Here is a 15,981-nt window from a genome sequence, read left to right as displayed (position 1 = left end):
TGCACGTGTGTGCACGTGTGTTTTCACCACTGTCTTGATTTTAAAGTGGAAATAATGAAAATTCAGAAGTTAAATATTAATATTTCATTCCTATGTTGTGCTCTTTTTTTTAACCAATTACAATTTGAACTTCACCTAACTGAAAAAGACTGCAGACTTCACTCAATTAGCAGTAATAGGATTAAAAACATAGCTTTGGAACTGAAGATTTAAATAGGGGGGGAAATCTTGGCAAATATACACTGCATATGCCAAATTAATCTCAAAATAAATATGCAGCCTTGGATAAAATAAGTGGAATGTGGAATTTTAGCTCTCTCTCTCTCTCTCTTCATCCCCACTTCTTTCCCAACACACACACACACACACACACACACACTTTCTAGTATTTGACTTTCTTGAGATTTTTGCTTTATGAATTGTGACTGACCCAGAATATCAGTTCTTTTCCCTTTGACTATAGCACTCTCCTTAATATGAGCAGTCATTCACAACAGGCTTCCCTCTGAAGGAATGCTTCGTTGTATTTTCTTCTGGGTACCCCATAGTTCTAAATATGGATACTTATTGCACTGACATCCGTGAGGCTTTAAGGGAGCAAAGTATGTTTGGCAGAAGATGTCAGATTAGCCTAAGTGATGGATCTTACCTTACTTCTTTTGTCATGATATGACCCACACAATCAGATCACTGCACAATAAACATGCAATTCTTTTCTTTGTGTACTTGTGTACATTCCTCACATCTTCCTTCAAGATTGCACTGCTGTCATGGAAATACACTATTTTCTGAGCTCTCTAAGCACAATATTTTGAACCTGGGAAAATGTGATAATTTCCCCCTCCCTCCATTTAACATGACAAAGGTGAACCTGTGGTTCCTCAGATATTGTCAAGTCCAACATTCCCATGCTGGGCAGAGCTGAGGGCAACTGGAGTCGAACATCTAGACAGCCACAGGGTCTCCTTCACTGAAAATACATTTGTTGTTATTGGGCAGAACCAACTTGTGTGATTCAGCCTTCTCACATGGTCCTGGGCTTTTAAGAAAGCACCCCACATACCACTTAGGCACTGCAGTTTTAGAAAAATCCAAGCAATGGGTGTCACAAGCTATAGCTTGGTGATAGAACAGGTATGGCAAACCTTTAGCCTTCTAGATGTTGCTGAACTACAACTCCCATCAGCCCAAGCAAGGATGACCAATGGCCATGGATGAAGGAGGTTGTAGCAACATGTGGCGCGCCAAAGGTTCCACACATTTGGCAGGAGAACATCTCCTTTGCAAGCAGAAGGTCCCAAATTCAATCACTGGCATATCCTGGTATCATGAAGACACCACCATTTTTTTACTACTTTCCTTCCAAGGAAACCCAACCCAAGGTATGTGTTGGCATCCCTGAAATCTCTCACTGCTTAGTTTTTTAAACTTCCAGACTCCAAAAATCCACTCTTTAAAGGTTGAAATCTGCTTGAAATTTTAGTGGTCAACTAAATTGAAGAAGTAACATGAGTCAACAGTGTGATGCAGCAGCAAAAGTAAAGCTAACACTATTCCAGGCTGAATCAACAGAAGTATAGTGTCCAGATCAAGGGAAGTAATAGTACCACTCTATTCTGCCTTAGTCAGACCACACCTGGAATACTGTGTCCAGTTCTGGGCATCACAGTTTAAGAAGGGTATTGACAAGTTGGAATGTGTGCACAGGAGGGCAACCAAGATGATCAAGGGTCTGGAAATGAAGCCTTATGAGGAGCGCTTGAAGGAGCTGGGTATGTTTAGCCTGGAGAGACTGAGAGGAGATATGATAGCCATCTTCAAATATCTTAAGGGCTGTCCCATGGAAGACGGAGCATGCTTGTTTTCTCCTGCTCTTGACTCAAGGCAATGGCTTCAATTTACAAGAAAGTAGATTCCAACGAAACATTCGGAAAAACTTTTTGACAGGCAGAGCTGTTTGGCAGTGGAACAGACTCCCACAAGAGGTGGTGGACTCTCCTTCCTTGGAGGTTTTAAAGCAGAGGTTGGGTGACCATCTGTCATGGATGCTTTAGCTGAGATTCCTGCATTGCAGGGGGTTGGACTAGATGATTCTTGGGCACCTTCCAACTCTAAGATTCTGTTCTTCTATTATTATTCTAAGTAGGCAAAGCTCAATATGCTTCACTCAGCATTTTTGTGTTTGAATGTTTTTAACTTGGCTTGATTCTGATTCAAGTGAGAACATTGCTAGAGATACCCTGATGCCTGCTATTGATATGCTTGTGTTAATACCTCAATATTTCTGCAAGGCTAGGTAGATATTTTGGGTTCTTTTTTTAAAAAAAAACATGTACCATTACTACTGAACAACAGAGACGCCTTGAAGGGAACTTACAAAACAAAGGTCTAAGATTAATTGGTATTGATGCTCAGTTTCTAGAAACAAGCTTGATATTTGACAACAGGCTGAGATAGGTGGTGTAATTATTGCCCTCTGTCACTTTGCTAAGATAGTGAGCCTAAGAAAGCTTTTCAGTTACTAAATTGAAAATGCACTGGGTAGATAAAGGCTAACATGCTAATTAATTGTGTGGGAAGAATACATTTAATGTAAATATTTTTCGTCTCCATGGTTGACATACCACTTCTTGCATTAAAGCATTCATTATGCACATGTAGTTGCCTGAATTTTCAAATTTAGTTCAAAATAAAAGAAAACTCAACGAAAGCTCAATTTACTAGTACCTTGTACAAGTGACCACCTCTCTGAATTATTTCCTAAACCTGTAAAATCACTACCTACTTATTGCGTAATTAAGATAATTAGGTTGGGAGCAAGTTGAACTTTTTTGGACCAATTTCTGAGAAGTGATGCACTGTTTTGCATTGTTAGCAAGATATGGAAAAATTAGTTGCACAGGGGCTAGAAAAAGCTCCACTCCATATTTCTATATGCAAACCAGAGTTTCAAACATCTATTAGTTTAATTGGTAGGCCACTTAAATAAAATGTTTGTTTTCTAATCTGTAAGATTCTTGAACATGCTGGGTTTTTTTAGAAGAGCTAAGAATTTTTCACAAACAATTTTTGTGTTACTATAAAGTTTGCAGTGGGCTCCATTTTATAACTTCGTTTTTGTTTTGTTTTTTAATCAATCTTTCATTATTGCTAAAGCAGTATTGCTAGGATTTTTAGAAATGAAAGAGATTTATAATGTTATAATACCATGGTGTAATAGCATTATTGCAGTACGGTGTAATAGCAGTACAGTGGTACCTCGGGTTACATATGCTTCAGGTTACATACGCTTTAGGATACAGACTCCGCTAACCCAAAAATTGTGCTTCAGGTTAAGAACTTTGCTTCAGGATGAGAACAGAAATCGTGCTCCGGCGGCGCGGCAGCAGTAGGAGGCCCCATTAGCTAAAGTGGTGCTTCAGGTTAAGAACAGTTTCAGGTTAAGAACAGACCTTCAGAACGAATTAAGTACTTAACCCGAGGTACCACTGTATGCTTCTTTTTCAATGCAAAAGAAAAGGTGGAATTGTGTTTTAGCAATAATTAAAAGACTGATTAAAAAATGAAAATGGGGTCATAGTATGGTACCCACAATAGTTATAGCTATAACGTGTGCTAAGCTACAGGTAACTCCACTCAAAATAGGTATGTTCTGCCCAAAGATGTGGACAAAACATAGTGAGATGTACATACAGAAAAAGTGCAATACTCTCAATAGTGTAGCAATGCTGCATGTAAATTACAACAGAAGAACAAGGACTGAGTAGGATGTGGAGTAGAGAAGTTGAAAAATTCTGGTGGAAACGGGAGAGGAAAGTGCAAATATTTGTTTATTCCTCCCATGTCCAGAACAAACATCAGCTCAGCAACTGTGATCACCATCGCTGTTCCCCCCGCCTTTCAGTCCATGAATTGATTACGTCTCCCACCTCTTGTTTCCTTAGCACTGAAATGAATGAGGAGGAATAACTTAGTGATGTGGTAACTAAACATAGCATAATTAAGTTATGTAATTGATTACATTGATTAATTAAGTAAATTACGTAAGTTACATAGCTTGACCATTGCCGGGTGGAAGATGAACTGCAATGAAACAGAAACAGTGCTGCATAGGACACATACAAGGTAGAATGGAAGATAATGCTAACTATTGGGATAGCTCAGTTAGTAGAGAATGAGACTCTTAATCTCAGGGTTGTGGGTTCAAGGCCCACATTGGGCAAATGATTGGACTAGATTTTTCGTCTTTCAGTAGTCTTAGTCATGCTTGACTCTCCATGACCCCATGAACCAGAGCATTTCTTCTCAAAGCTTCTCCTTTTGTCCATGGAGTGTTCATGGTTTCCCCAGCCACTCTGTGCAGCTCCCAATAGAATATTAAAGGTAAAGGGACCCCTGACCATTAGGTCCAGTCGTGACCGACTCTGGGGTTGTGGCGCTCATCTTGCTTTATTGGCCGAGGGAGCCGGTGTACAGCTTCCGGGCCATGTGGCCAGCATGACTAAGCCACTTCTGGAGAACCAGAGCAGCGCACAGAAATGCCGTTTACCTTCCCGCCGGAGTGGTACCTATTTATCTACTTGTACTTTGACATGCTTTTGAACTGCTAGGTGGGCAGGAGCTAGGACAGAGCAACGGGAGCTCACCCCGTCGCGGGGATTCGAACAGCCGACCTTCTGATTGGCAAGTCCTAGGCTCTGTGGTTTAACCCACAGCGCCAATACAATTCTATAATTCCTACATCCCTAATGAGGAGACACCCCTCTGGAATCAGCCACGTTTCTGGAAGAGAAGAAAGTAACAAGAGCAATGGCAGCTCCATCCACCCTTAAAAGGCATTTTATCTTCATCCTGACAGCCGATTAATAAATGAAGCAAGCCAAAGTCTCAGTGATTTGCCCAAAGCCATATTAAAATCAGAGGAATCCTGGCCGAGAGTCCTAGCAATAGGAAATTTACTTCCTGCTCGTCCTTTTCAAGCAGCAGAGCAAGAATCACCAATGAGAACCGTTGCTGTAGATCAGACACAGCAAATGCAAACAGCGGGGCGCCCACGTTGATATGTGGCACTTTTTGCGGTCGGTCGACCCAAACAGGAACGCAACAGAGGAATTGTTGCCATTCTTTATGAAGCTTAGGGGACTTGCAGTTCTTAAAAACTGCATTCCTCTATTAATCCGAAAGCCAGCTCTTATACAAGCAGCCCAATGCATGCCTCCGAACACTGCTTCATTTGTTATCTGCTCCCTGACCTGAGAAGAACACCTTCTCGGCAAAAGCAACACTAATTTGGCACCTTGCATCACTTCTGGGGGCCTTTCAAAGCAGCTGCATTTTAAGTCTAATTAGAAAACGGTGCACAGGATTAATTTAGAGGGTTCTTTTCTATATATTTACAGGCTGACAAGACGGCGAAGAGCTCAAATCCATGTTTGCACCCAGCCCACTAAAGGGGTTCACATTCTTGCGAGTTCTGCATCCTTGGGACAGGGTTTAATTAGTATTACCACCAAACAGGTTGCTTGGGAGTTGTAGAAAAGCAGGAAAGTATTACGAGTCAACCTGGTGGGAAAATGGAACACTGCAGAATTGAAGATCATAGGAATATATATGCTGATAGGTGTGCTTTTTTATTATTATTTAAGTAAGATTTCTTTAAAAAAATAAAGTAGAATAGCAAAAGTTGGGGGGGGGCACGACCAGAAGCATTCCAGGAGGGCTGCCCTCGGCACTGAGACATTTTAATGCTTTTTGCAAATCAGACTTGGTTTGAAGTCAGCAACAGGAGGACCAACCACTGTCTGTGTGATTGCTTTCTCCTCTATTATGCCCAGGTCCATCTTGTGAAATCCTCTTCCCCCTTGCATCAGCATACAGAACTCTATCACAGATTCAAATAATAGAAATAATTATTCAGGGGATTCTAATAATAATTTATTTCCCCAAATTCAGAGAGAGGAGATATTATACGCGCACACACACACACACACACACACACACAATCAAGGACAATTCTAACATCCAAAAGGGTCAAATCACAATGAAACGGTATCATTGTGGCAAAGCCTTTTATTCCTTTCCGTCCTTAATAAATGGGAAGTGGGGGACTCTCCCACTCACTTCGGCAGATGCTAATTGAAGCTGAACATCTCCTGCTTGAGAGAGAGAGAGAGAGAGAGAGAGAGAGAGAGAGAGAGAGAGAGAATTTGCTTCAAAGGAGATTAAACTCGGGAACAAAGTGAGAGTTTCTTTTTCTTATAATAAAGGCTTTTGGATAGTCATTAAATCTGAATTACAGGTTTAACAAACACTTGCATAAGAATCATTAATATCATCCTTCAGGATGTCACGTAATTACTAATGCTGTTCATTTCAGATGTCAGCTCTTTTCAAAATTCAATTATCACACCCTCTTCCATAAAGTTGCAGCCTTGCCACTTCACAAGCGTATCTCCTTCTCGGGCTGTTTCTACTTGACTATGTTTAGAACTGGCACATAGCTCGGGTGTAAGGCTGCTTGACACATCTCCATTTGAGTTCGCACAATGAAATAGTTAGTCAGAGGGTGACACTCCTTTGGCCTGTCAATAAGAGGATTCACACCTTTCCCCCTCCATCCTCTGCCATCCTGGCTGGGCTCCTATTGCCGACTTGCATGTAGGGCAGAAATTCCACTGTTGAAACTTTCCCCAGCCTGGAGATACAGCAATAGGAAACACCACACCTGTTGAGTAGTTTTCATATCTGCCATTCAGCTTTTAATAGCATAGAATAGGGATGGGGAATCTTCCGGTGTTGTTGGGCTCCCATCAGCACCAGCCAACGTGGCCAACGATCAGGGATGATGGCCACTGTAGTCTAGCAACATCTGCCACAGGTTCCCCATATTTGGGACAGAGTTTCTGAAAGGGAGAAGAGAGGTGGCAATGGGAACAAGACAAGGAAATCCATTTGGGTTTTCCAGAGCACAAGAGGAGAGAGTTGTTTGAAGGAGCAGGCAAGCGTCCCGCTCCTTCAAGAGCTTCATGTCATGACATGCATGGAATCCATGAGTCCTCTCACTTTACTTCAGCATCTTGTTCAAAAGGTGGAGCTATATGTGTCTCTGAACAGGTGTATCTCTATCTTTGAGTGAGACACAAGAGTCCTACGAAAGAAAACACACCATTCACATTTCTACTCCTATCATGTCCAAAGTCACCTAAAATTAACCTTAAGAACATAAGCTTTGATCTCCATCCCTCACCGACAGTCCTTACACTCACCCCTCCAGTTTTTTCTCCCCACCCTGGGCCTGAACTGTTCCTGTTTTGCCATTAAAATGTGGGCATCTGGTTATATGTGGTGGGGTGCAAGATTATCTCTGCTATATATTTTGGAAAGCAGTTTATCTGATCCCTATGCATTTGGGCACCTCCTAAGATGTTGTAACCAAATTCTGCATGATGGTTCATGAGATCAAGGAGCTCTATGTTTGGATACAGTTGGACATTTGGAATCAAGATGAGGGAATGACCCTTTCAAAACTGCACTTTTTGTGGAGGGGGGGGCTGCTAGTATTGTATAATCTGAAGGCAGCCCTGTTTAGGGAAGCTTTTAATACTGAATGAATCATTGCTTTTTAATATTCTGCTGGAAGCCTCCCAGAGTGGCTGGGGAAACCCAGCCAGATGGGTGGGGTATAAATAATATGTTGTTGTTGTTGTTGTTGTTGTTAGATATAGGTAGGTATTAGATATAGGTAGGTAGCTGTGTTGGTCTGCCGTAGTCGAAACAAAATAAAAAAAATCCTTCCAGTAGCACCTTAGAGACCAACTAAGTTTGATATTGGTATGAGCTTTCATGTGCATGCACACTTCTTCAGATAATAATAATAATAATAATAATAATAATAATAATAATAATAATTGATATTTCTCTCAGGGGAGGGTTAAAGGGTTGTATGTTTCTTTATGTTGTCATATTAAAATAAAACTTTAAAAAAAAAGTAGGATGGCCATTTATGTATCACCAGAAGAGAACTAAAATTAGCACATGCTCATTCAACTGTACAAATGCAAATTTAGGGAAGGGGAATACTATAAAAATACAATGCAACACACCATCATGTGATGGAGTAAGGCCACACCACCAGTGTGCCTGCTCAGTCAACTTTAAAACCATTGTTCTGCCTTCCTTATGGTGTTAAAAAAAATCCTTAAATGGAACACAAGCTAGATCTAGACACATCAAAAAGGCATTTCAGAAAAAGGCATTTTAAACCTCATAGCAGGGGATCACATGGGCAGAAGGCAGGACTCCACAGTGCCATCTGGTGTCACAGTATTATAATGCATGTGAAAATGCGTTCTTTGCTAATGTAGCTGAGTCCTTAGATTGGACAGCTCCTTCAAAAAGAAGTAGGTGATGACCCTTAAAAAACCCAAGAAAGTCCCTGCAGGGCCAAACCAAAGAGACCTTCCATCATCTGCTGCCCAGGTGTCCCTGGAGTCTCAGAAGCAAGGAAAAGGCCCCTTCTGATCCTTGATTGCAGGAGCCATCATGCAGGCTAAAACATTAATCATATTTAAAATATAGTAACCATCTAACCAACAACCACAGCACAGCATGTAATTCAACAGAAGCAGGAATGTGGCTGGTGGTCTTATGAACCTTCAGGTGCCAGGTTGACCGGGCGTTGGAGTGTGGAAACTGGATAGTGGAGTTTCGTGGATGAAGGCATGGGTGGAAGTCTCAGCAGAATCCACTCATTTGTCCATTTCTCTCGTGGATTTCTTTCCTTCTTTATGGTCCCCCAAAAGGGATGGACGGCGATATTTCTACAGGGTCTTATTTTGGTCTACATGAAGTCACACTGCATTGAGTACACCTGGCTCAGATTGCCACAGAGGTGTAGCAAGGTGAGATGTGGCTGATGATCATCTTCCAAAGCAACTACTCTATTCCAAACTTAAAAATGGAAAGCATAATGCTGGTGGTCAACAAAGGAGGTTTAAAGACTGTGTCAAGGCAAATCTTTAAAAATGTAGTATAAACACTGACAACTGGGAAACACTGGCCTGTGAGCGCTCCAGTTGGAGAACAGCCTTTACCAAAGGTGTCATGGACTTTGAAGACACTCAAACTTGGGACGCAAGGGAGAAACATGCTAAGAGGAAGGCACGCTTGGCAAATCCACACCGTGATCAACTCCCACCCGGAAACCAATGTCCCCACTGTGGAAGGACGTGTGGGTCCAGAATTGGCCTCCACAGTCACTTATGGACTCATTGTTAAAACTGTGTTTATGGAAGACAATCTTACTCAGCTCCGAGTGATCGCCAAAGAAGAAGTCATTGTGCGGATGAAGCTGTTGGTTTTCCTTCCCGGGGAGGGAGATTGGCAGGACCTGATGAGGCAACACTGAGGCAGGTCCCAGGTATTGCTCCCAATTAAAGGCGGATTGCATGAAAACAAAGAAAGCTGGCACACTGTACTAATGTGAACTGGCCTACTCTTAGGTCTTATTAGGAGCCATCTCAATCAGCATTTCTTCCTGTTGATTGATAGGAAGAGGAATGTGTGGCAGGAGCAGATCATTACGGCACATTAACTCAGATAGGAGACAAGTGCCCACAGGGCCTTGAAACACTATGAGGAATAAATAAAAACTCTGTTTGGCGGACGGTGGAGGTGGGGAGATAAAAATTCTTCATTTCCCCAGGCTAGAGTGGAGGAAAGTGAAACAAATGGCACACAGAAGGTGCCAAATCAGAAAAAAGGAAGCAGCAAGCCAGGTTGAGGACGCTCATTAGCAGTCAACAATACTTCCAATATATTGATAACTTTATTCATATTTTCAGATCCTAAACAACTCTCTGCTTCTTCTCCTTCCTGCTACTAAATACAGACTAAAAACACCAACCAAAAAAGAAAAGAAGCCCATTGCTTTGTCTAACCTCATTGAATTTTAAATTTATATTCAGGTATACCCTGAGTAAAAGTTAGCTGAATACTGTTTGTGTGCTATTTTTGTACACTGCTTTGGAGTAAACAACAGAGCAGGGCATAAGCAAACTTATTTTTAGATGTGACCTATATTTTGTAAGGAAGGACTCAAATGTATCAGCAGAAAAAGATCTGGCCACTGTTTTAAAAAAAGTGGGGGTTGAGGGCATTGACTAGGGCCAAACGGCCTCTTCTTGGGGGTTCGTTATCTTTCTGTTTCAGAGAAATTCCTCTCAGCTGAAGAGGTAGTACTGTTAGAACATTTAACATAGTTCTATTTTTTTTCCCCGTTCCACTCTGAGCACAGTTGGGGAACTTTAAAAAAAAAAATCACTGTAAAAAGACACACAGACACAGACACACACACAAATAATGCAGACACAACTAATTTAATTTCTACAGTGTCAGTCTGTTACAGTGAGAGAACGGTTTCCATAAATAGAAAGCTAAATTAACGTTATGGTCGCAACAGTGCACCCACAAGGCCACACAATCCCTAATGTGCCACTAAAAATAAAATAAAAAAGATGAGAAGAAACAGTTGGCATTCAGTTAACAATCATGTTTGGAGGCTTGTGGCGGACTTTGTTATTCCAAGGGAAGCCAGGTACAAGTCTCTTGGGATTATGTACAAAGGCAGGGAAAAAAGTGGACATTTCTGAAACTCAAAGGTGACTGCTGGGTTAATAAAACAGCCTGTTTTCTGTTCACCCACTCTTCCTCACAGTGTGCAGGTACATTAAAATACGTCAAAAGGAAAACCATTTGCTGTGGAGAAATAATTCAGCTAAAAGTCAAAATTTCCAGCTGGTGCATCGCTTTAGAGAAAGTGTGTGTGTGTGTGCACACGCGCGCACACACACACATTTACAAAGTGACCTGCACATCTCATCGGATGAAAGTTGATCTCCTCATTAAAGTAGAAACAAACATTCAATATAGGAACAACTGCCAGGTGCAAAAAATAATATACTACACTGGATATCAAAAGCCTACATTTCCCCGTCCCTGTTGCCTATCATCACTGCAGCTGACTCCAAATGTGAGGAGCCTCTTGAAAGCATAATGAAGGCAAAGCTGTCTCTAGCCATTTGCTAAAGCAGTTTTGTTGCTGTTAGCCATCTAGAATTGCAAGTGCATTGTTGTCCCATAATAGGGGGAAAGTGCCTCCGTTTCTTGTTAACAATCCGCTTGCTATGGAGTCTATTAAGACACACAGAAGTTTGAGTTTGGCATGAAACATCATCTTAATTAAGGGCTGATCTACCTCGTACATACCACATATAGAGTCTTGTACACATGGTGGTTGTAACATGTACGGCAGCACGCTTTGTGTCCATCTCTCAAGTTGTATGGACAGAAGCAATTCGTACTGTGAGCTTCTTTGCACAACACGGCTTCTGGAAGGAGCAGAGGTCCTCAGTCAGCCTCTACATTGGGAATGGAGAAAGGGCTGGACTACAACTTCCATCACCCTGACCACTGGCCACGGTTCCTAGGGTTGATGGGAGCCAGAGTTCATACATATATACTCAGAAGGAGGAAATCCTGCTGTGTTCGGTGGGTCTTCCATCCCAAGTAAATGTGCATAGCACTCCAGCCTTAAAGACACAACATTCCCGTTGAGGAACAGGAGTATCCCAAGCAAGTAAGGCTTAGAATTATGGGTTTCATGATTCACATGAAACATTAACATAATATCATAGTTGGCTGATGATTTGCTACCAGGCCAGGTTCAAAATTATTGATTCACTAAGCCAAACACAACTTGGGCCCAACGTACCTTCATACTTCATGTTCCTTTATACTCCACCTCAGTCACTGGGATCCTCTGATGGGGTCTTTCTGGTAGGTTCCCATGCCCCTGAGATTTGGTTGAGGACCAAGTCTTTGGTGTGGCAGGCCCTGCCCAGTGAAACTCCCTACCTGAAAAGGTCCACCAGGAAGCATCCCTGCCTCCTTTCAGACGTCCCTTGAAAACTGTACTACAAGATGTGACTGGAAAGTTTGGTGAATTGTCACAGAAATCGAACAGCGATAAATATTCAAGCATACAATTGGCATCGGAAATTCATGAAATGCTCACAGCTGGGTACAGAGATGAAGCCGTAATTTGAAAGACAGTGTATGAGTGGCAGGCCGTCGAGCAAAACAGCAGCAAATGTCAACGGAGTTTGTGAGTTATTGATGCAGGATCGGCATTTGTCCATCTGAATGATGGTAGAAGAATTGCATATTCCACGTGAAATTGTTGCTGAGGTTACTGAGTTGTCCCACCCTCCATATTCTCCCAATCTTGCCCCACCAGATTTATTTCTTTTCCCAAAACTGAAATCTGCACTGAAAGGGTACAGATTTTCCAACTTTTCACACATCTAAGCTGCTGTGACAGGGGATCTGAAAGCAGTACGAAAAGAGGACTTCTCCAGAGGTTTCCAACAGTTCTATGAACGTTGTCAATGGTGCATTGTATCAGAGGGGGCCTACTTTGAAGGCTGTAAGGTTGTATGCTTGAATATTTATCGCTGTCCAATTTCTGTGACCATTCACCAAACTTTCCAGTCACACCTTGTATTTAGATACCCCCTCACTATATGGTTTTTTTTCCTTTTTAACCAGCTGTTTCATTAATGTTTTAAATTATGTTTTCTAGATATAGTGATTTTTTTGTTGTTGTAAGCCACCTTGATATATTTTATGAACGTACATATCATACATATTCAAATAAATAAATAAAATACGCTGACATGTTCACACTGTGTTCCATTTGGACTTTGCTGGAAGTTGAAAGCTACTGGATTCTATTATGAACATGTGGATCTCATCTGAAGAGCAAAAAAGGGTTGCAAGCAGGTAAGGAAAAGTTAGTGAAAATTGCTCCCTCCCCTTTCAATAAGCGGGAGCATCCCAGGAGAATAATTCCATTCACAGGATCTCAGAATCCAACCATTGTCTCTGAACTCAAATTGAATTGGATAGTCTCCTCTCTTGTTGGGTCTAGCAAGCAACATATATGATAACCTTACCTATTCTCCCAGTCTAGGTTTCCCAACAGGTGAATAGCAAAATGGATGGATTATCCTACTAATTAGCTTTGAATATTAGAACAACAGTAACCCACGAATAAATTCCTTATGATGGTCATTGACCACAACAATGAAGACTTTATTTGAATCTATGAATAAATGCATTTGAAGGAATAAAAATATTAATAAAAATAATAGTTGAGAATATCCAAGGTTAGATCTTTAAATAAAAAATATAATACCCCAACAATAAATACAAGTTTAGATGTGTGGAACACGCATTACTCAAGAATCTAATGAGGATTTTATATTCTACAATGCTAGAGCTTTTCTTTAGTTTCTTCTGTCTTTCCATAAGATCATAACCCCTTTCCCCATTATGCAAATATATAACTAAGACCCTTTGAAGAATGCATTTTATGAGCCTGTTAGACAATAATGGCTTTTAAGTAGCTGTTATGAGTGAGTTTGTCAATACTTATCAAGGCACATTTAAAAACACTTTATTCAGACATTATGCTGATGAAGATTATTATTTGAGACTTAGGATAGGTGAGGTTACTAACCCACTCTCAGTTATTTCTAAGACAGCTTTGTCAAAGTATTTCCCATTAGTTAAAAAAAAATACAACCAACAAAAGCCAGGCTATTGAGCAATACTAATAATGCAATGAAAAAATAGTTGTGTGATGTTTCCTGTGCACAAAATCACTCTAAATTCCGGTTACAAATTTCTGGGCTAGGGCCTTGGAATGGCAATTGAGGTTTGGTGAGGTTCCGAACGTTACTGACTTCACTGGAGAGCCATCAATAAGAAAATGGTTTCCATTTTTATATACAAGGTCCCGAGTTCACCTATCAAAGCAATCTCATGTTAAGAACTCTGATGTGTAACATCTCTAGTTGATGGAGACAGATTTCTGTGGTCAGCTTTAAAGAGTTTCTTTTCAACAAAGGAACAAGCCGAGCAGAGTAGCCAATAATGCATAATGGACGGCAACAGAGGACACAGATTTAAATTATGCGATTATTAGGCCATAAACACACCATACATTTAAAGCACATGACTTCCCACAAAGAATTCTGGGAACTGTAGTTTGCTAGTTTGTTACTGTGGTGAGTGAACTACAGCTCCCAGGGTTTGTGTGCTAAGGTGGGTGTGCTATGAATTAGAGACAAGAAGGGCCAAATAAGAGAGGAAGGATTGCCCTTAAGATAAGACATCTGGACCTGGGAGGGGAATTTGGCTTGAGTTTGGTAGAAATGGCAACTGAGAGAGCTTTTCAAATAATATATATTGAAAAACGGAAGGTGGATTAGGATAGTAGAGCTGCGCTTGAAAAAGAACAGACAAATCCATGAAAGCTATAGATGAGTAAGTTCCACCAACACTGCCAGATGCAATATGTCTCTCAATACCAGTTGCTGTGAATCACAAGTAGGGAGAGTGTTGTTGCATTTAGAGATCTGGTTGGCCACTGTAGATGCAAGACTCCTGAACTGAGAAGGGGATTGAAGTTAGGGAGCTAAGACAGCATCGCTTTCTGTTCCGCCCTCCTTTCATCACATGCAGCACCGCTTCCATTCTGCTGCAGTTAGTCTTCTGTTCCAATGTTGTTGGCCTCACTATCTTAACTTACGATATTTATGTAATTTGTAATGCCTAATAAAGGTTTGGCAAAGTAAGTAAGTAAGTAAGTAAGTAAGTAAGTAAGTATGTAGTTAATTATTCCACTCCATTCATTTCAGTGCCAAGGAAACACAATGAAAATGGAATGAAATGTCATCAGTTATCAGGGCTCGCCCAAGACATTTTGGCTCCTGAGGTGAATCAACAAAATGGCGCCTATCCCTCTCAGTTAGGGAAGGTGTAAGTGAAGATGTACATCAGGAACAAGGGAGGAAGAAAGATCCACATTGTGATCTGCTGCCCCAGTGGACCCTGCCACCCAAGGCGGTCACCTCACTTTGCCTCCTGTAATTAACAGGGCCGGCCCAACCATATCACTTGCGGACTGAAAGCAGCAACAGCAGTGGATACTGATTTTATTTGCTGTATTAATATTAATAATAATAATATTTTTTTATTTATATCCCACCCTCCCTGGCCAAAGCCGGGCTCAGAGCGGCTAGCAACAAGTAAAAAAGCACAGTGTACATAAAATCACACAGTCAATTAATTAAAATACATTCTAGAATCAATTCAGAATCAAATTAATGGCAGCCATTGGGCTAGAGTTCTATGAGGATTACAGAAGGAGAGATGGGGTCAGACTGTGCCTTGGCCAAAGGCCTGGTGGAACAGCTCTGTCTTGCAGGCCCTGCGGAAAGATGTCAAGTCCCGCAGGGCCCTAGTCTCTTGTGACAGAGCGTTCCACCAGATCAGGGCCACGGCCAAAAAAGCCCTGGCTCTGGTCGAGGCCAGCCTAACCTCCTTGTGGCCTGGTATCTCCAAGATGTTTTTATTTGAAGACCGTAAGTTCCTCTGTGGGACATACCAGGAAAGGCGGTCCTATAGGTACAAGGGTCCTAGGCCGTATAGGGCTTTAAAGGTTAAAACCAGCACCTTAAACCTGATCCTGTCCTCTACTGGGAGCCAGTGCAGCTGGTATAGCACTGGGTGAATGTGATCCTGTGGTGAGGACCCCGTAAGGAGTTTCGCTGCAGCATTCTGCACCCACTGGAGTTTCTGGGTCAGTCTCAAGGGCAGCCCCACATAATTTCTCTTCTGGACATGTGTAATGGTTATATGGGGTTGTTCGTGCTTAAGTTGCCGCCACTCCTGGCTAGGTTGCCTGGTTAAACCTTTTCCTGGCTGGACAGCCCTTCACTTCGTGGCTGTTTCAGTTGCTAGCAGAATCCGTCAGTGGGCGTTTCTTGAACTTCTTCCAGCAAAGAAGTTCTTTGACGCCAAGTCTACGCCTACTTTCCCTGCGCGGAAGTCTTCTGCGCAGGGTGGGTGTGGGTA

General features: G+C 41.7%; 1 protein-coding gene across 1 annotated transcript in view; it reads right to left on the bottom strand.

Moving 5' to 3' along the window:
* TFEC (transcription factor EC) overlaps window positions 1-15,981 on the bottom strand; it is a 134,814-nt gene that overhangs the window by 68,793 nt on the left and 50,040 nt on the right. The gene's annotated exons all lie outside the window — the stretch shown is intronic.

This window comes from Podarcis filfolensis (assembly GCF_964270895.1).
Source record: "Podarcis filfolensis genome assembly, chromosome: 10".
NCBI classification, from domain to species: domain Eukaryota; kingdom Metazoa; phylum Chordata; class Lepidosauria; order Squamata; family Lacertidae; genus Podarcis; species Podarcis filfolensis.
The sequence above is the reverse complement of the archived record's forward strand: the minus strand, read 5'-3'. Positions and strand labels throughout refer to the sequence as shown.